Source organism: Phascolarctos cinereus, unplaced genomic scaffold (assembly GCF_003287225.1).
Source record: "Phascolarctos cinereus isolate Bilbo 61053 unplaced genomic scaffold, phaCin_HiC Scaffold_9;HRSCAF=440, whole genome shotgun sequence".
NCBI lineage: Eukaryota > Metazoa > Chordata > Mammalia > Diprotodontia > Phascolarctidae > Phascolarctos > Phascolarctos cinereus.
Genome location: NW_027556402.1, coordinates 107,264,295 through 107,286,723, shown reverse-complemented (window position 1 = coordinate 107,286,723; position 22,429 = coordinate 107,264,295). Strand labels below are relative to the sequence as shown.

Sequence of the window (22,429 nt, the reverse complement as noted above, 5' to 3'; positions counted from 1 at the left end):
TAGCAGCCAAACACCAACCAAAAACCTTATGTTTAGATGAAGTCTTAACCTCCTAGAAAAATGGAAAAAATATATTCTTAGCCTTCCAGTGTACATTTCAGAGTCTTTTGTGAATTGCAAATAAAGATATATCACATACTGATTCATATTTTCTATTTCCCATTTGGGGAGATCCTAGACAAGAGCCAAAACCTAAAGCTTGATCAATTTTTACAGTGGGGTGCTGGGGTAGGAGATGTGTCTGATGGCAGATAGATAGATAGATAGATAGATAGATAGATAGATAGATAGATAGATAGATAGATAGATAGATGGATAGATAGATAAATAGATAGACAGATAGATGGATAGTTGGATAGATGGATGGATAGATGGATAGATAGATCTGTAACTATAATGTCAAAGGAAACCAAGGGGTCAGAAATGTAGGAGGAAATCCAACGTGAAAACTCACATTTAAATGATGCAGAACTCCAAGAAGATGGCTTAAGAGGGTCACAAGGTCAAATGAAGGTTTTTAAGGAGAGAGGAATATCTATTTTAGACCTCACCTGTAAGAATCATTGGAAGATATGAGAAAAATACCTTCTATAACAAGAACAAAATATGAAGTATCTGGGCAGTGAATTATCAAAATACAGGAAAGACCTATATAAACACAACTTCAAAATGATTTTAACAGAAATCTAAAAGGGCTTATTAAAAAGAGTTATTAAACTACCTGTACCCTTTGACCCAGAAATACCACTACTAGGTCTATTTCCCAAGATGATTAGGGAAAAAGGCAAAGAACCTGGATGTTCTAAAATATTTATAACAGCTCTCCTTGTGGTGGCAAAGAACTGGAAATTGTGGGGATGCTCATCAATTGGGGAATGGCTGAACAAGTTAGGTTATATAATTGTAACAGAATACTACTGTGCTATAAGAAAGGATGAGCTTGATGATATTAGAAAAACATGGATAGACTTGCATGAAATAATGAGTAAAACCAAGAGTAACAGCAATATTGGGGGGCTTTTTTGGTTTTGGCTTTTTTTTTTTTTGGTGAGGCAATTGGGGTTAAGTGACTTGCCTAGGGTCACATAGCTAGTAAGTATCACATATCTGAGGCTGGAATTGAACTCAGGTCCTCCTGACTCTAGGGCCAGCACTCTATCCAGTGTGCTGCCTAGCTGCCCCTAGCAATATTGTTTTAAGAACAACTTTTGAGTTAATAAGTCATTTTCACTAGTATAAATATCCAAATCAACTACAAAGGACCTATGCAGGAAAATGCTATCTATATCCAGAGAGAGAATTGATAAATAGAAGCATATATAGAATGATTTTACCAATATATATACATATTTGTGAGTGATGGTAGCCATGGAGGGTGGAGAGAAGAAAAAAAAGAAAACAACAGAAATTTACATCATAACTTTATCATATATTTAAAAGGAATGGCAAGTTGTACATAATAGGATTTGCTGTTTCATGTGCAATCATCTTTTTTATTATGTTGTAGAAATGCTTGTTTTAGCCCATAAATTAAAAAATAAATAAATAATTTTTTTAAAAAAGAAATAAATCTAAAAAGGCCAAAACACATGGGGGGGATATTCCTCTGCTCATGAGTAGGTTGTGAAAACATAACAAAAATGCCAATACTTTAGAAATCAATTACCAATCAAAATGTTATATATGGTGTTATAAATAACATCATAATGCAATTTGTATGGGAGAGTAGAGAGTATGGGCAAGGATGAGAAGAAATTGCCTTTGCAGATTTCAAAATGTGAGAAGAGAAGAAAATAAAATAAACTCTTTTAAAATAGTTTTTTTTAAAGCAATAAAGGTAAAAGTGATTGAAAGGTTGAGTAGCATACCAAATTAGACCTTCCAAAACAATGTAAAGTGCATGCAAACATGCAGACATGATCCTAATTCTTAAGAGGGAAGAAACACTTGCCTTCTTTAATGTGTGGAAATTTTGTTATCTGGAGTTTCCTATATAAATTCCTATAAATTGTTTTTTTTTTCAAACTGGGTTGCTATATAGCTGGGGTGTTATAAAGGAATCATTATTAAAAGAGAGTAGGGGGGATGGAAAGAGATCACTGGGGAAGAATAGGGAACCCCGAAATAGATCCCAAAGTGTACAATAGCTTAGTATTTGATAAACCTACCTCAGACACTTGAAAATGGAATAAAATTCATTATAAATTTTGTTGAGTAAATGAAAAATGGCTGAAATGGTTTTGGATTCATATGATTCGCTACCATAAACCCTAACTGGGTTAGTAATTTAAATATTTTAAATCATGAAAAAGTGGAGAAATAGAAAGAGCATGTCTCATGAAGAGAATGAATATTTTATAAAATGAAAGTGATTCTTGAAGACAAAAATCAAAGAGTTTAATTATATGAAGATAAAGAATTCCATGTAACAACAACCAGTATTTTTAAAATTAAAAGAAAAAACAGATTGGAAAAAATATTCCTGGCAAATATATCAGACAAATACTTGATATACAAAATCTATAAAGAACTGACACATTCTATAAGACTGAAATATCTACCATGAATCAATGCTATAACAGGTAAGTTATGAAGTAAAACCTGCATGAAACTGCCTCCTAACTGATCTCCCTGCCTCCAGCCTCTCACCTCCTTGATATATCTTCCACACAGCAACAAAAGTAATTTTTCTAAAGCGAAAGTCTGTGTGTACTCAAGAATCTTTAATGGCTCTTGGTTACATCTGGAAAAAAACACAAAATCCTCAGGTTGGCATTTAAAACCCTTTAGAATATGGATCCAGCAGATGCTTTTAGCATTACTTCATGTTACCCTATGCATTCTAGGTTCCACCATAAAGATCTTTTTGCTTTTCCCTGAATTCAGCATTTCATCTCCATGCCCTTGTACTTCATTCTCAGTTCTTTCTAGCAATGTAATTTGTCCCCATATGAATAAATAGGACAGCTAGGTGGCACAGTGGGTAGAACACTGGGCTTGGAATCAGAAAGTCATCTTCCTGAGTTCAAATCTGGCTTCAGATACTTCCTAGCTATGTGATCCTGGGCAAGTCATTTAATGCCTCATTTTCCTCACCTGTAAAATGAGCTGGAGAAGATCATGGCAAACTATTCTAGTATCTTTGCCAAGAAAACCCCAAATGGGGTCATGAAGAGTTGGACACAATTGAAAATGACTAAACAATGGTGAATTAACAGGAATCATCAGGTTTGAAAAAAAAACTCAGAAAGTTCATCATGTTCCAGATTTTTACCTATGAAGACAGCAGATTTCTTCATTGTTTATATCAGGTCCACAAATGGTTCTTTCAGTACCCCCTCAGCTAAGTCATCAATTACTACTATGGGTCATCCCTCCTTCTCTTCTGGCCAATACTGAATGATCACTCTCCTGGCTACACCTCTAATTCCATATCATTTTCCTATAAGGAACAATTTTCCCCATACAGGGTCTAGCTGTCCCCCCCATAGGAAGAACTTCATGCCAACTACTTAATACCAAAGGCTTCATGGTTCTTCTTCTTCCTGTTCTCTGAGTCACATTCATCCTCGAACTTCCTGACACAGATTCAAGTTCCACTCTACCTCTTCAGACTCATTTTATTATCTTTTTCTTTGAAGTATTTCATCCATTCTTTCAAGGAACACCTCACACTGACTGAGAACCTGGAGAGTACAAAAGCATCTAGACTTTTTACCATCTTCCATAGGAGGAAGACTAACCAATACTTTATCTAAATGTAGCTGTTACTTAGCATTGCCAGAAACACAAATATAAAATTCTGTCTCTTCTTCATTGGGAAACTCTTCTTCTGTTCTACAACTGCTAAAAAAAAAAATTAAATTTTAGCGACTGCCATGTTGAAAGTCAAGTAGCAACTCTGTGCTGAAGTGAAGAGGATTCACAGCTGCCTTGAGTAGTGACTGATAAAATTAACCTCCATGCTATGAGAGAGCATGAAGATAAGTCTCCTTAAATTGACCATTGGTGAAGTTGGTGGAAGCAGATTCTTGGTTATCTGTGTCAATATATTGTACACAGATTCAGATGTGTGATTTTACTATTCATGATGGTGAAATATACAATATAGGCTGAAGACTGAATGCAAACTAAACCATTATCATCCCATGAACAATGTACTATTATATCTGGACTCAAACTGATTACTAATTTGTGCTTACTCATTAAAAGTGCCTAGAATGTGGAGCAATATATATATAAACACACACACTTTTTTTTTCAATAACAAAGATTTGGAAAGGAGATTGTGCTTGTGAACTAGTTCCTCCCCACTTCATCTTCAGTTTTAGCCTCAAGGCCAAACACAGAATGCACTGGCTGATATATGATTTTTGATAAGGTTGCCAGTAAATGTCAATTGTCTGCCAGCATGCATGGATTATTTTTTTAAGTAGCACTGTATGTTTGCTCATAAAAATTCACTGTTTCTAGCTCACCAGGTCTATGAATGAAAGGAAACAAAGCTGATGAACATGAACACAGACGAACAGAATCTTTCCATGTTTTGTTGTCAAATCATGTCAGGCTCTCCATGATTCTATTGGGGGTTTTCCTGGCAAGGATACTGGAGTAGTTTGCCATTTCCTTCTCCAGCTCATTTTACAGTTGAGAAAACTGAGACAAATAGGGTTAAGTGACCTGCCTAGGGTCACACAGCTAATAAGTGCCTGAGACCAGATCTGAATTCAGGGGCAGGAGCTCTATCTGCTGTGCCACCTAGCCCTTAGTTAAACAAGCCTGCACAACAATTGCAATGATTGGAATAATCAATTATCTTTTTTTTCCTGATACAGAGTTTCCACAGGAATCCACTGGAGTTATACCATCCAAACTTAAGAAGATGAATATCCAACTTAAAGAATCTAGGGAAGGTAAGTTTAATTCTTCAGGACAAATGAAAGGAAATGCATATGCCAGTGTTGGGAATTTCAACAAGAAACCCAGAAGTTATCGATTGAAAAGTTGGTAACTAAAATGATGCTATTATTGAACCTACACAAGAATAAGTTAAAGGCTATAAGGATGAGCCCTACTAATTAGAGACAAGTTAGAGGAAATTTCTTAAGCAAAAGTCTTAGGTGGCCAAGAGCAAGGGTTGAAAGCCAAATATTGAAAATGATAGCAGTATGTCACAGCCTCATTAGCAATATCCTATAACCACCCAAGCTAACCTTGCAGTCCAGAATTCTACATATGACAAAGTAATAAAATGTATACTTTTTCACACAGCATTAATTTAATAGACATGGAACCTACTTCTTAGATTTATAAATGTGTAAGGAATGAGGTCTAGCAATTTAATTAAGCTTAGTAAATCAGTCAACCAAATTTTGAAAGTCCAAATCTTTTAAATGTATTGTATCAATATTAGCATAAAGCAATATATAAAGACAATATTCTTTATTCCACTATTAAATGGGATACTGGTGACTTCATTGAAAAAGGGCAATGATTATTTTTGACCCCATAAAATTGTTATTGATTAAAAACAAGAAAAATACTTTTTTCAGTATATGTACCAATATTTCTAATTAAAACTTTGAATGATAATTGTTTGTGATGTGATTTATTTGGCATAGTTATTTCAAGGAATTCAATTTACTTGGCTCAGTGTTTCTTGGATTTTCTTTTTTCATTGAAGAACTGTGATATCCTTGGTATGCCAATCTTCCAATCCAAATAAGGGCAAAACATGAAGTTCTCTCTACCACAAAAAAAGTTCACTAGTTTGTAAGAGGACAAGTTTCCCATAGGAGGAAGATGAACAAATATTTTGTCGATACATTGCTGTTACTTGACACTGGCAGAAACTTGAATACAAAACAATGCCTGTAGTTCATTAAAAAATCCTTCTTTCAGAGTAAAAGCAGTGACTTGGTCGATCTCTAGCCTAAAAGCCTTGAAATACCTGTTAAAAAATGGCTCTGAACAAATTCTAAAGCAGCTGAACCCACAAAAAGACAGAGTGAAACAAATTTCCAGCCCAAGACAACCTGGATGGTCTATGGGAAAGGTCTGCTGCACTAGGCTGGGAGAGGAATTCAGTTCGGCATGGAGCAGGCAAAGACTGGGCCTTAGCAAATCTGGAGCAGTCCTCAGGAGAATGAATCACAGGAAGCTGTGGTGGTCCAGATTTCTCAACCCACAACACCAAAGACAACTTAGAAGGTCAGTAGGAAAGGTCTGTTGGACCTTGGTAAAAGAGAAGCTAGGTCTGGCCCCAGAGGCTGCTTCTGGATTTCTCCAGCCACAGGCAGAGGGTGAATCAATCAGCTGATCAGAGAGGGATTGCCGGGATCTCTTTGCTGGCACTGAGGCAGGATTCTCTTGCCTTGCCTGTGCTTAGATCTGGGTCACAGTCCAGGGTGGTGATCCTGGGGTGAGGAGGAGCACTGGCATGCAGGAGCTTTTGGCAGGAGTGGAGAGAATCCTCCTCACAGTTCCAAGGCAGAAAAGAGTGCTTGTGGTCACTCACAGACCAGAGCACAGGCCAGGAAAGGAGTAAACACCTCGCCCTTGAATCATAGCACCTTGGAAGAACTGAAAATTTATAGATCCTTAGAAGTACCTCTGAAAACAGCTTCACAAAACCCTCAAAGCTTGGGACAGTACACCCTCCACATTGGAAGCAGACTCCTACCTTAACAAAGAGTTTAAAAGTCAAGTAATTGGCTGTGAATTTATGAGCAAACAGCAAAACAAACAAACAAACAAACAAACTTCAGACTGTAGAATCTTACTTTTGTGACAAAGAAGATCAAAATATACAACCAAAAGAAGACAACAAAGTCTATATCCAAAGCCTCCAAGAAAAATATGAATTGGTCTCAGGCCATGGAAAAACTCAAAAAAGATTTTAAAAAGCAAGTAAGAGAAGTAGAGGAAAAATTGGGATGACAAATGAGAATGATGCAAGAAAACCATGAAAAATGAATCAACAGCTTGCTAAAGGAGGCCCAAAAAATACTGGAGAAAATAACACCTTAAAAAATAGACTACCTCAAACGGCAAAAGAGGTCCAAAAAGCCAATGAGGAAAAAAATGCCTTAAAAAACAGAATTGGCCAAACGGAAAAGGAGGTACAAAAGTTCACTGAAGAAAATAATTCCTTAAAAATTAGAATGGAGCAAATGAAAGCTAATGACTCTTTCAGGAATCAAGAAATTATAAAACAAAGCCAAAAGAATGAAAAAATAGAAGACAATGTGAAATATCTCATTGGAAAAACAACTGACCTGGAAAATAGATCCAGGAGAGATAATTTAAAAATTATTGGACTACCTGAAAGCCACACTCAAAACAAGAGCCTAGACATCATCTTTCAAGAAATTATCAAGAAAAACTGCCATGATATTCTAGATCTAGACGGTAAAATAGAAATTGAAAGAATTCACTGATCACCTCCTGAAAGAGATCCCCAAAGGAAAACTCTTAGGTATATTATAGCCAAATTCCAGAGTTCCCAGGTTAATGAGAAAATATTGCAAGCAGCCAGAAAGAAACAATTCAAGTATTGTGGAAATGCAATCAGGATAACACAAGATTTAGCAGCTTCTACATTAAGGGATCAGAGGGCTTGGAATATGATAATCCAGAGGTCAAAGGAGCTAGGATTAAAACCAAGAATCACCTACCCACAAAACTGAGTATAATCTTTCAGGGGGAAATGGATATTTAATGAAATAGAAGACTTTCAAGCATGCTTCATGAAAATTCCAGAGCTGAATAGAAAGTTTCACTTTGAAATACAAGACTCAAGAGAAGCATGAAAAGGTAAACAGGAAAGAGAAATAATAAGGGACTTATTAAAGTTCAATTGTTTACATTCCTACACAGAAAGATGATATTTGTAACTCATGAGACCTTTCTCAGTATTAGGATAGGTGGAGGGAATATATAAATATAAATACATACATATATATATATATATATATATATGGAGAGAGAGAGAGAGAGAGAGAGAGAGAGAGAGAGCGTGCGCACAGGGTGAGTGGAATATGAAGGGATGATATGTAAAAAACAAAATTAAAGGGCAAGAAAGAGAATTGTACTGGGAGGAGAAGAAAGGGAGAGGTAGAATGGGGTAAGTTATCTCACATAAAAGAGGCAAGAAAAGCTTTTACAGTAGAGGGGAAGAAGGGAGAGGTGTGAGGGAATGAATGAATCTTACTCTCATTGGATTTGGCTTAAGGAGGGAATAACATTCACACTCAATTGGGTATGAATATCTATCTTACCCTACAGGAAAATAGATGGAAGGGGGATGGGGGGAATAATAGAAGGGAGGGCAGATTGGGAGAGGGGATAATCAGAAGCAAATATTTTTGAGAAGGAGCAGGGTCAAAGGAGAGAATAGAATAAACAGGAGAGCAGGATAGGATGGACAGAATTACAGTTAGTCTTTCCCAGTATGACAAATATGGAAGTGTTTTGCATGACTACACATGTATAACCTATATCAAATTGCTTGCCTTCTCAATGAGGGTGGGTGGGGAGGGAGGAAGGGAAAGAATTTGGAACTCAGTTTTTAAAACAAATGTTAAAAATTATTTTTACATGCAACTGGGAAATAAGATATACAGGCAATGGGATATAGAAATCTATCCTGCTCTATAGGAAAATAGAAGAGGAAGAGGATAAAAAGGGGGGGCAGTGTTAGAAGGGAAGGCAGATTGGGGGAAGAGGTATTCAGAATCCACAACTTCTTGGGGTGAGGGAAAGGGAGAGATAGGGAGAAAATTTGGAACTCACAATCTTGTGGAAGTGAATGCTAAAAACTAAGAATAAATAAATTAATTTTTAAAAAATAATAAAAAAAGAAATCCTTCTTCCCTTCTACAACTAATTTAAAGAAAAGGTTAGGTAAACAGGTTGATAAATAAAAATATCTTCCAACATTTGTTCAAACTAAGGACAAAAGTTTCACTTTTTCTGGAAAAAAAAAAAGAAAGAAAACCCATTCTTGGATCACTTAGAAGGGAAGTATTTTATTCATTGGTTTGCTTATCTGGCAAAAAAAAATTTTTTTTAGGCAATTGGGGTTAAGTGACTTGCCCTGGTTCACATACCTAGTAAGTGTCAAGTGTTTGGTCTGTGGTCAGATTTGAACTCAGGTCCTCCTGACTTCAAGGCCAGTGTTCTATACACTGTGCCACCTAGCTGCCCCTTCTGGCAAATATTTTTAATGACAGAGAAAAATATATACATACATGTATGTATGTATGTACGTGTATATACTATGTGTAATATTTCAATTTCAATTCAACATTCTAAAATCACAAGTATGGTTTCTACTTAAAAAGCAAATGCATTTTTGCCAAAGCTGCCAATTTGGAAGAAGAAAGTAAAGGCTGACATGCTTGCAAACCTTTCAAATGCTGGGGAAGTACTTTACCAAGATTAAGTTGAAATATAAAATTCTTGGTCAATTTCTCTGAAAGAAGAAATCTACCAACACCTGGAAACACTCCATAACTCTTTCAAACTTTATTTCTAGCTTAATAGTACTAACCATAATCCTTTTCTTTACAATATACTCCATATCAAAGATGTTTACCTAGCCAAAGATGAACCCATTGGTTTTAGTGGGATAAACTTATTACAATCTGAGTTCAATACTCAAGAAGTCTTGGAGGATTCTGGTGTTCCTTAAGAGAAGACTATTTTCACCTTGTAAAGTGATCTATGGAAGCTTTAATTCCATTTGCAATAACATCACAGAGAATCAGAATTTTCAACACTTGGAACCATCAAACAAAAAAACATTAAAATTAATTAGATATCCAATATAATATGCCTTGTTAATGGTGACCCTGCAGTCATTTAGTATTTATTAAGTGCCTACTGTGTGCCAGGCACTACATTAAGTTCTGGGAATACAAAGAAGAGCAAGAAAAAAAAAGTCCTTGCTTTCAAGGAGTTCACAGCCTAATGAGGTAGACCACATATATATATAAAAAAAGCTATGTACAAATTTCACATGTGTTTATGGATAGATAAATAATTTGTACATACATATATATGTACATACATACATGGGGAGGTTGTTGTTTGCCCATTTTCAAAAAGATTCAATGACATCATGGGATGATGATTTATACATGAATTGGATTTATGGGAAGCAGAGTTGCAGTCATCAGTTTCACTCTGTCTTCAGGAGTCATCAAAGTTCAATGGCAAGACAAAAGTCAGGACTGAGATGCAGCAGATGACATTGGTGTCTTCAATGTCTGAACAAGCTCTACTCACTCCACAGCTCCTGCTTAAGCCACCTTCATGACCATTGGAACAAATTATTCTCATCTGCCCATTCCACCAGGAGAAGTCTTCACATACTTGGGGTAGACACCCCCACAATTTACCAATGGTTTTGTGGCCCATCAGTTACCCTTGAGCTGATTTAGCCCATATTCTAAGAAAGTGTGCTGGGGTGTGGCTGCTTTGCACGCTACAGCTTCTTGGAGCCCCAGGGGAAAATTGAGTGTCAGATAGACACCAAAGGTGATGAGCAGCTCTGAGAAGGGCTCAACGAGCCCTCACCCTTGAGGTGCTAGTCCTCTCTGAACATTCATAGGCAGTCTCAGAGGGAAGGCACGACAATTAAGTCTTTGGCTAGTGCTTTCCTTCAAAACAAAATCTTGCAGCAAAAAAAAAAAAAAAGAAAAAGAAAAAAAGTAAACAAATGGGGGCAGCTAGGTGGCACAGTGGATAGAGCACCGGCCCTGGATTCAGGAGGACCTGAGTTCAAATCCAGCTTTAGACACATAACACTTACTAGCTATGTAACCCTGGGCAAGTCACTTAACCCCATTGCTTAGCAAAAAAAAAAAAAAAAAGAGCGAGAGAAAAAAACAAAAAAAAAATCTTGCATTTACATATATGTGTGTATATATGAGTATACATATGTATATATGTGTGTATATATGTATATATGTATATATGTGTGTGTGTGTGTGTGTGTGTGTGTGTGTATAAAATCTGTACATGCTGTCTCCTCCAAAAAAAAAATATGAGGTCCTCAAGGGTAGGGATTCTTTCATTTTTGTCTTTTTATCACCAGCACCTGGTACTGTGCCTGAAACATCGTAAGCACTTAAAAATGCTTGTTGATTGATTCATGGGTTGGTTTCTGATTTCAGGGCTGACCCTCTCTCCATTACCTCCGTGATACTAAATGCTATTAGTGCTGAAAATTACTGCCTTTCTCTGACTTTCATTGATTCTAATAGTCTGCTTTTTGCACAAGGAAATATTTTTGAGTGTTTTATAGCGAAAGTTATGCTCTTGGATGACAAAAAGAAGTCTAAAAGCCTCTCTGCACATGAGAAGCACAATCCTATTTTAGATGCTTTTATTTCACACCAAAGGGGCAGTGAAACCAAGAGCCTACAAAGGCATAAGAAATAAAAATTCCAGATTCCCACAGGGCTCTTGAGAAACAATCATTTTTGCATCCTGTCCACATTTTAAATAGTCAGTCAGGCCTACTAAATCTTCAACTCAGCACTGAGTTTAAATACCAGTAGGAAAATAAATACAGGTCGAGCTCAGAGATAGTTGGACTTTTTTTTTCTTCCACTACATGAAAATTGTGTGTATACTATTGACATTATGAACAGGCTAACCAGAGGCAAATCTGATGCAAATGGGATGCCAAGCAAAATGTAGTTTTACTGCCAAAGGCTTTCCCCAAGAGGTGAATAACATTTTCCATAAGTCTATGGAAATTACAGAATTAGTTGGGTAATGAAATACTCTTAGCCACTTTCTTATGTATGATTCAACACTTCAGTTCTCTACTGAATAGTAGGGGTTACATTCATTATATGAGAGGGGAACTCATGCTTATTCAGTGAAAAGATTAACACAGCCTAAAATACAATATTTTAGTTCTCAGGAGAATACTTTTCTCCATGAAAACATGAAAGTTGCTTAAAACAACCCAGTTGTTTTAACTGACTTCTGATCCAGCAAGACTGTTGATAAAAATACATTGCAATTCTGTGCTTTTCAATTAAATACTAAATTTCCCAGGCACCCTGCTGATAATTGCATAGTCTTATAATTAAAAGAGCACACTCCAATTTTTCTAAAGTTACGTACTTGAGCCAAATCACAGCTTTGCTAGCCATGGGTAGGAAGTGCATTGAGGAATGAAGTCTGCCATTTACCATTGCCATAAAGCATCTTGGGGGAGGGGGAGTTCCATGGCAGACAATTATCAAGAGCTCCTTTGGATGGCTCATCCTTTCTTCACCTCTGATTTGCCTTCTCCTTACACTCTTCCAACTCTTTCTGCAGTGAGGTTGCAGCCTGCTGGTATTTAGCCATAAAAGTTCTGTTTGGCATTCAAAGCCCTTCAGAACCTAGCCCACTCTTATTTTTCCGGTTTTCTCACATCTTACTCCCAATATGTATTCTTCAATCCAGTGGCCTCCTGGCTGTTCTATTAACAAGACATTCCGTCTCTCAGTCGCTCCAGTCATTCTCTCTCCTTCTCCCTCCTCCGTTCTGACTACCGACCTTTCTGGCTTCCTTTAAATTCCAACTAAAATGCCACCTTCTACAGAAAGCCTTCCACAACCCCTCCTCATTCCAGCATCTTCCCTCAGTTAATTATTTCTATTTCTATATATAGCTTGCTTTGTATATATTTGTTCTCATGTCGGCTCCCCCATTAGATTATAAGCTTCTTGAGGGCAGGAACCATCTTTTGCCTCTTTTTTATATCCCCAGCAGTTAGAACAGTTTCTGGCACATAATAGATCCTTAATAAATGTTTATTCATTAATTGACTATGTATTTCTATCCCAAGGATTAAAAAGGTGAACAGTCTACACTAAAAGTCAGGAGAAACTCATGCAGCATGGAAATGAATTTTTGAAGGAAACCACCCGAATTCATAGGATAACAGAAATATATTTGGGAGGGACATCAGAAGCCACCCACCTAGTCCAAAACCTGCATCGTACAGATGCTCAATGTCACAGAAATAAGTTTCAGAATTCCTCCAGAGCCAATGTTCTTTTCCCTATACCACCTTCACGAATATTAAGGAAGGTTTTGAGGGGTTTCCAGCACTCTCTTGCCATGATGCTAACCAGGTGCCTGTTTCCTGGGCTGGGCACTAGTGACATTGGACAATTAACTTAAGTTTCACATTCATTGTTCATGAGGTCAGCAACAATCTCTTGTTGGAATTACAGCCTAATTAGGAAGTGTTAAGAGAGTGTTACATCTACTTACTAGTTTATACAGCTGGCATAAAAAATTACTTACCTCCTGGCTGGTATAAATTAATATAAAGTTTTTGAGTTTCCATGTGCCTGCATCAGCTGGCTATTCAAAGTGAACCCTGTGGGGTTTTTTTCTTTCTCTTTTTGTATTCCTAGAACTCAAGAACAGTCTCTGGCACACAGTAAGTGCTTAATAAATGCTTGTTGACTAATTAAGTTATTCTGATGCAAACATGTTTTGTTTCAGATACAGTGCTAAATCTTTCTGGTCATGGTTAACTATAACCCTATTCTTCCTCAAAGTGCCAGGACAGCAGGAAGAAAGAAATTATGTCCATTTCCTCAATTGTAAAATGAGTCGGTTGGACAAATGGCATCTGAGGTCCATTTACAGCTCTGGATCTATGAGCCTATGTTGTCACGTATCTCTTGGTAGTAGTTTCCATGGAGGCCCTCCTTTTCCCCACCTCATTCCCCAGGCTTCCTCTGTGGGACCTCTCCTTTAACTGTACCCTGGATTAGCACTTCTGGTGAAGACTGCCCTTTTCAGGGCTGCTCATCTATCTTTGGTGTCCACCTTTTCACCCAGCCCTCACTCTTGGCTCCAAGAAGCTACAGCATGCATGGTAGCCACAGGAAAGTGTGTCAGCAGACGGGGGGGGAACCTTTGGCCTTGAGGCCACATGTGGCCTTCTAGGTCCTCAAGTGCGGCCCTTTGGCTGAATCCAAACTTCATGGAACAAATCCCCTTAACAAAAGGATTTGTTCTGTAAAACTTGGATTCAGTCAAAAGGCTACACCCAAAGACCTAGAAGGCTACATGTTCCTTGAGGCCACAGGTTCCCTACCCCTGGCTAAATCAACATGAGGGTAACCACCAAGCCCCAAACTGTAGGTGAGTTAGGGGGATGTCTACCCCAAGTATGTGTAGACTTCCCCTGGCAGAATGGGTGAATGAGAACCATTTGTTCCAATGACTATGAAAGTGGTCGAAGCAGATGCTGTGGAGTGCTTAGAGCTTGGTCAGGCATCGAGGATGCCAAGGTCATCCACAGCATCCCGGGCCATTGCCCAGTCATCTTGGCTTTTGTCTTGCCACTGGACTGTGATAACTAGAAGAGAGAGTGAGGCTGATGACTTTGTGTAACTCTCCTTCACTTCAATATTGAATTGTCAAAGATTATTAAGTTTATAACAAAAAAAAGATGTTACTTTTAAAAAATAATAAAGGATTGAACTAGATAATCTAATGTCCTTTTTAATGCTAAAATCTATGATCTCAGGACCTAGGATTTTGTCTTTGCTTTGTGACCTTGGACAAGTTCCTTCTCTACTCTGGGATTCAGTTGTCTCTCCAAAAAAAAAAAAAAGAGTGAGGGGAGGAAGAATTTGACAAGATGGTGTCTCAGGTCCCCACCAGCAATAAAATTCTATGATTCAGTCCTGCCTTGGTGCTGTTCTTTCCTGATCAACAAGATGGACATAGGACTATATTCTTTTAAGTAAAAACTGTTTAAACACCAAAGAGGGAGAGGGAATCTGGATATCTGATTTCAATGATGTGTAGGAAATCTCCATCGAGGAAGCTCCCTCTACCCATGCAGATCTGCAGCTGATTCTATGACTTAAAGCCTTAGAATGTTGCTTCAGATGCTGAGAAGTTCAGTGATTTGATTTGCCCAGGATTGCACAGCCAATATGTATCCTTATATAAACAGCGTGCATTTAAAAGCAAATTCCTTTTCCTGGAAGACTTAAAAAACTCATCTTCACAGAGCCTGGCACAGTTCTCCAACAGAAATGGGAAGTTTTGTTTTGTTTTGTTTTGTTTTTCTACCACATGTGTTGCAATGTTTCAGTGGTCCATGGTTTCATCAGTGTGGACATCCCTTCCACTAGCCAAGATCACAACTCCTCTACAACTTAGTCTTTCAGAGTAGCTATGGCCTAAAAATTCATCCTCTGTGGCCAACCTAGTGAGCAGTGAATGTTTTGAGGATGGAAGTGATCAGCACAAAGCCATCCACATATAGCAGCATCAGAAGGACCGGTCATTTTGTGAACTTTAGTTCAGTCCAGCACATTAATACAAAGATATTTGTATTCTTACACATGGGTACTCTTCCCTCTTAAGCAAACAGATTTGGAAGGCTTTTGTTAAGCATTTTTTTGTTAAGCCTCAGTAGTGCTAGGAGCTATTCAATGATCATGGTTTAAAATTCTTTCAAATCTTCTAACAGTACTATAATGTTTTCAAGTAAGTTTCCAAGTGTCAAAGGTAGGATTTGAAGCAGATTTTCTCTCTAATAATCCAATACACATTAATTTTAAAATGTCTATTATAGTAATAAGCAAAGGCAAGCATAATCAAAGTCTCAAAGTAGAAAAAGGTTATTTTTTATGAATGTCCCACCTTCCTTTCTTCACCCTATTTGGCCCTTCTAGAACTGTTCCCTAACCTCAGACATGCAGCACACTCATCTCATTCTGCCTTCCACTTAGCCAAATTCTTCCATTTCATGCCCCAAACTAGCTTTTTATACAAATAGAATCAGATTTAAATAATTGGAGAAATATTAATTTTTCATGGATTGGTAGGGCCAATATACTAAGAATGACAATTTTACCCAAACTAATTTATATATTCAACAACATCCCAATTAAATTACCAAAAAATTATTTAGAAATTAGAAAAATAATAACCTCTACTAAATTAATCAGTTCTACAAAATTATCTCTCCCTTTCTTGCTGCCAACAAAATCCCAAAATCTCCAGTCCAGGTCTCATCCATTGGTCAGAAGAAAAGCATTGTTATTAAGCTAATCAACATCAAAGTACAAATTAGCCTTGGGGATATTTACATTTTAAAAGGAGATGCTAATTGACCTAAATGAATATATGCTTGGTAATATTTCAAGCAGTTCAAAAAAGTAAAGAATCTAGGACATCATTTTTGTTGTCTATGATATCTGTAATGTCTATAATATAGGAAGGTCCTATACCTCTGTACAATCTTTACATAGATGGCCTTGGAAACTAGCACTAACTAAATGTTCTTGTGCGTTTTTAGAAGAGAACAGTAACAAAGATGAGTGAACAGAAAGCAATGTCAAGAGAGAACATTTGACTTTGAAATTCATTTCACAAGTTAGAGTGTAGTGCCCTACTCCTCTGCAGAAACTGTGGAGCACAGTAACTTCTTTTGGTGTTCAATAAAATTCCTACCTCCCTTCGTGGTTATGAAGTAGTCACATGACAGAGGGATTGGACCCTTGACCCAAATGCTTCTGGAAGTAGACACCCTTTTGTCAGATTTTTTTTTCAAGTTTTGTGCTAACTTGCATTTCTATGTAAATTGGTTGATGGGAGGAGTCTATCAACTGGGCTAATGGTGCAATTCCTTCAAATCAATCAATTCAATAATCGAATTAGCAGTATAATTCCTTCAAGTCAAGTCAATTTAGTAAGTGATTACAGTTATCCCTTCCATACCTGGGTGGTTAGGGGTGCAGTGCCCCCATGATCCAGAAAAATCAGTGTAAAATTTTTTGGCCCTCCCTTTATACCAGAGAAAAACTCTGAATTATGGAATTAAAAGATGAAATATGTTGATATTATACAGTACTACATATATATTTTATGAATTTCGGAGTTTCTAACCTTTTTCTGTGCCATCTGTTGGCCTTTGCACATCATCTGCAGTTTCCACAAAACTCCCAAAATGTTCCCATTTAATTTCTTATGCTGACCCATGGTATATTGAAATCTCAATGGGGAAAGTCATGATGTGGAAGGGATAACTATATTAAGACCTTACTAGGTACCAAGCACTACAAAGTGCTAGCAATACAAAGATAAAAGTAAAATAGTCCCTGCCTTCAAGAAAGATCAAATTTATTAAGGGACCTTATACAAGGAGTCCCAGAAGACAAGTAGAGGCACTGGTCCAAGGTTCTACAAGCTTCACAGTAAACTTCAGTCTCAAATAAACTGCAGTTTCAAATTTCTAGGTCATACTTAGCTAGGCTGGTCCTCCAATAACAGATACATTCTGTTGCCAGAGGAATTCTCAAAGCTTTTCCATCCAGGCACTACAGAACCTGTGTGAGCTTGTACTTTGCTGGCAAAGCTTTCAGGAACCTGTGGTCATTTTCACACTACAATGAGGAATTTAACTAATAACCAAGTGTGTATCGTAGTAGTCACTTAATAAATGCATATTGAATGCATGAATGAATGAACCATGGCCCATTTAAGATCCCAGCCTTTCATGGATCCCACAAGAGTAGAAAACATGTAGTACATCTTGAAAATGCTAGGTCTCTCTGTTTAAAGAAGGAATTTTTTATTTCTCAAAGGCAATAGAGTCATATATCCTTTATCTTTCTTAGAATTAACTGGAGGTAATGTTGGGCTGTCTTAAGACATTTCAAAACAAACTGACCAGCAGTACAGAGCCCAACATCTCAACACCCAACCTCTTCTTGCTTGATCATAATCTCAAAACTGAAAGCAGCCAATCAAGTTGCCACAGTCTCTCCGTGAGCCATCATCTAATTTTGAAGGGGTTTTTTTGTTTCTTTGTTTGTTTGCTTTGTGTTTTCTGTCTAAAGAGTACTACCCCAAGACTTCTCAGTAGAGCACCCAACTCATGAGATTGATCCTGAAATCCACCATCTCATTTTACTTTTCCAAGCCATTCATTATATAGTTAATTAGAGCCTCTGGCTAGTTCCCTTTTGAGCTCTCTTACTCATATGGAATAGACTAGAATCACTAATTCTTCCACAACGGAAAACTGACCTCCTGAGCTATCTAGTAGCCTAAATGAGCTAGACCAACAATTCTAGCAATTTTTAGTAATATGGTGATTCCTAAGTCGCGGAAGACACCAAAAATAAATAAACTGATGTATACTTTCTGATCCTAAAGGTGTTTTTGCTCAGACTTCATAATGACTAAATATCCTACCCTTGGAAAATGGCATGACAATGAAAGCAAGTGCAAATAACCTGATATTTTATTATTGTTATGTTGCAACTTTCCCATCTAGCTTGAATATAATCTTTAGCAAGAGGCTTGCTGTTGGAAAATGAATTTTCTCATCAATCAACAAACATTTATTTATGGGATAGGCACTGTGCTTATCAATGCCAAGGGTAGGATCTGGTATTTCACTAGTATGGGAAAGTTCCAATGAAGAAACTGTCTCTACTAATACAGAATGGCATCAGCTCTGCAACACTCAGGCTTAGTTGACTGGGACAGAGATATCAAGTGACTTGCCTGGAGTCACACAGCAAGGATATGTCAGAATCAGGACTTGAACCCAAGTCTTTCTGACTCCAGGTCAGTTCATCAACCACTACACAAGCTGCCTCTTATGCTAGAGTAACAAATTGAAAAATGAGTCAGCCTTTACCCAGGGGAAATAGCATATATACTAATAAATATATACAAAGTGATTAAAAAGCAATTTGGAGAAAAGAAAGGCACTGGCACCTTGGGAAAGAGGGTTTGGGGGTATCAGGAAAAGAAAAACCTTTTGTAGGAATAGCATAACTTTAAATTCGGGATTCTAAGAGGTAGAGAGAGGTATGATGGAGAAAATATGTTCCAGGCATGGGGTACAATGTATGAGGAATAGCAAAAAGGCCAATTTGACTGAGCCATAGAGGATCAAAGTGTGTATGAGGATTGGGGATAGGGGACAGCAGCAAAGTAGGAAGACCGAGAAAGTAGATTGGAGCCAGGTTGTCCAAAGTACACATCAAGCCATTTTTTCATCCAACCACACATATTTCTAGTAGAGATAAGGGTGGGCTAGCTACTCTGACATGAGTTAACACGAAAGGGCTAGCCTCTCAGCTCCCTGATCTATATAACAAGATTCCTGCCACTTGAGAGTGCTAATATTTGAGAGGATCAATCTAATTAACTGTAGTCTTCTAGACTTTCCTAGTTCTCCATCTCTATAAAGTTGTAGCACCTAAAACAGTGGCCCTAGACCATGACATCCCAGGTTGCTGCAAAAAACGTCCCACAGAACTTCATCATTGTTCTCTTGGACCTCCATGGACAACAAAGACCATGGTTGCAAGGTACAGTGTTTGTGTCTTTGCTAAGACTGCAAATTGAGTAATTTTCCTCCAATTTATCTAAAGTCCCTTAGGACACAAGGATCCTTAAACAGACAATCTCTGCTCAAGGCCAAGGAAAACATTTTTCTCTACAGATGAAAGATGAATTGATGCTTTCCTTTGTCAAATAATGAAATTTATGTAATCCAATGTGTTTTCTTTTTTTTCCTTGAATTGTCAGGAAATTTGGGAATCAATTTCAGTGCCAAGGAATAGTAATTAACCTTCTTTTAGGCATCTGATAACATATAAAAGAGTAGTTGAGAAGAAAGCAACTTAGATTTGAATGTAAGCTTGAGAGCAGGGACTTTCTCTCTCTCTCTCTCTCTCAATCCCTCTCTCTCTTTACTTTCTTTGTATCCCCAGTGCTTAACACAGTGCCTGGCACATAAGTTCTTTAAAAATGCTTGTTGACTGAATGAATGAATTGGAACCAGTGGACCTGATTCAAATCACAGTTCTGTCTCTTACTACCTGCATGATCTTAGCTCAGTCATGAAATTTCTCCAGGCTTTCAATTTCCTTATCTGTAAAATGAGGAAATTGGATTATATGGCCTGTGAGGTTCCCTCCAGCTCTAAATCTGTGGTCCTACTTCATCCTTTTAGATGGTCTCTGTTCTGTTTTATTCCTCAACTATCCTATTTTACCTTAACTTTATTTTTTTAAGCTACCTCAGATCCTTTCGGAAATAAATAGGATGTAAACGCTAAACAAATTAACAGAGAAATAATGAATTTAAATGGTTTTCTAGTTATAGTCATCCCCATGGTTACAGTCTACTGGAAAAAGCATGAATCATTCTAGAATGAGAATCTTAGAATGTCGATGGCACTGATTTATCAGCTACAGCTCAAGGCTGTTGTCACATAATCCCAATGAAGAAAGGGGAGCACTCTTATTCAGATGTACAAAACCTCTAATAATCTTTGCTCTGTGTGAAGACCAGAGAGTCCCATTGAAGTAAAAAGTAAAATTCCTCATAGAATTAAAGATTCTTCTCCTGGTCTGGAAAGAAGGTCAAGAGAAGTCAATACTAAAGTACAGAGTTTTCCAGATAACATGAGTGTTAAAACCATGGTATCCTTGAATACTTCTCCACATACTTCTCTACAGCCAAAAGCAATAAATCCTATTCAGATGTTAAATCACTGCCAAATAAATCAAAACGCAATATTTCACCAAACACTGACCATATCAATTCTGGCCTTTTCAATTCCAGCCTAACCCTAATCCTAAATTCAAAACTCCCTGATTTCATCAATATGGATTTTCCCAATACTGAAAAAGATCACAGCCCCTCTTTACCTTAGGAGAGTCATCTTAATCACTTTCTATGGCCAAAAAAAGTATAATATGGTGGTATACCGGGCTAACCAAACCCCAGACATAAAGTCTATTCACAAGATCACAAGCCCCACAGGGGCTTGCGCTCCACTGGCATAGTATTTAAGAGCCCAGGGTCATTACTACACAAGGAGGTGACAAGAAAGTAAAATCTAGTGGAGGCACAAACTCATACTTGTTGGAAAATACAAAACTAAATGCAGTGAGCAGAAACTGAATGAGACTTACAGGTGTTAGGTCAAGCTGAATGAGGTTAGCTTCCAAGTAACTGTGAGAGTCAGGCGTTGCTGCTAATTATATAATGCAGCTATTGTGACCTCTTCATGATGCAGACCTTGTGGCTGCTCCTGCCTCTCCCTCTGGACCTGCATCATCATGACAAGGAATATTAACCTGAAAACTTCCAGCTAATATGAAGCATCTTCATTTGAATATCAAGAAAGAAAAACTGTGGGACTGTGAACAGGCAGAGGGTTCTGGTTTATACTTTTAGAGTTGTCTCTTCTGGCTCTTTGAAATCTGGTTTCATTAATTAAACCTCCCGTCTGGTCTCCTTAGCTCATTTAGCCATCTTCCCCCCCACCCCCATCACCTCACAGGTGGATGTAAGATAAGCTGAGTCCCAGAGAATGCTTGTGTCTATTTCATAAATGGGTTTGCAGACAAAATAAAATGGAGGAATGTTTGATTAACCACCAACCAATTTCGGGAAGCCATTTGTGAACTTCCACTCCCCAAATGTTCCTTCTCCCTCTCTGGGCCTCAGTTCCCTCATCTGTAAAATGAAGGAAGGGATGATGTTAGTCCAATGACCCCTAAGAGCCCTTCCAGCTCCAAATTCATGATTCTCCATATTCTTGGTGAAAAGAGCCCTGGCCTTGAGTCAGTAGACCTGAGTGTCAATCCCACTCCTGACAATTGCTAGTGACTTTGGGCAAGCCACTTTTCCACCATGAGCCTTAGTTTCATAAAGTGAGAGGGGTGAATTGAGATGGCTCAGGGGTCTCTTCCAGCTCTAGAACCATGATCCCCTCTAAAGCCCCTTCCCCCAATTTTAGAACGCTATGCATCTCAGATTGAATTTCGCAGATCACTTCCCTGGTTCTATTGTAGAGGTAAGAGCAACACAGGGAGTCTTTTCCAACTTCAAGTAAATCCAATTCTAATCACAGATGGAAAGGCTCTAAAGTACAAATCAGAGCATCCTCATAATGGCCCTGCACATTTGTATTAAAAATTGGACAGTTATCACAATAGAAATATCAAAAGCAGAAGTTCCTCTAGGCAGATTTCTCCATGAAATATGAAACAGCTGAACTAACTTTGAGCAATACTTCAAATTTATATGCACCAAGCTATTCAAATATAAAATCAGTGCTAACAAATGGGCAACCTTGTCAGCTGCAATGCTAATAAATCAGACTCACCAAGGTAAGTTAGCCACATATTCAGTACACAGAGATTTATCATGGGAGACCTGATAATGATACAACTACTAGAAAAAAAAGAAACGTGGTTTCCATGACCTTGTCTGGAACTCACCAGCAGCCCTGGCTCATAGGTCTTCTCTGTTCCACTCCTCTGTATGCACCATCTTCAAGGGATTGGAGAGGACTGCAATTCTAAATGTGCGTTAATTATAATAAAAACTAACATTTATACAG

The 22,429-nt window shown here is 37.7% G+C and overlaps 1 long non-coding RNA gene across 1 annotated transcript in view; it reads right to left on the bottom strand.

Moving 5' to 3' along the window:
- Nucleotides 1-21,024, bottom strand: part of LOC144455393 (uncharacterized) — a 42,335-nt gene extending 21,311 nt beyond the window's left edge. The window contains exon 1 of the long non-coding RNA XR_013484129.1: nucleotides 20,994-21,024. This is a non-coding gene — a long non-coding RNA (uncharacterized LOC144455393). The remainder of the gene's footprint in view (nucleotides 1-20,993) is intronic.
- Between the last annotated feature and the right edge of the window lie 1,405 nt (nucleotides 21,025-22,429).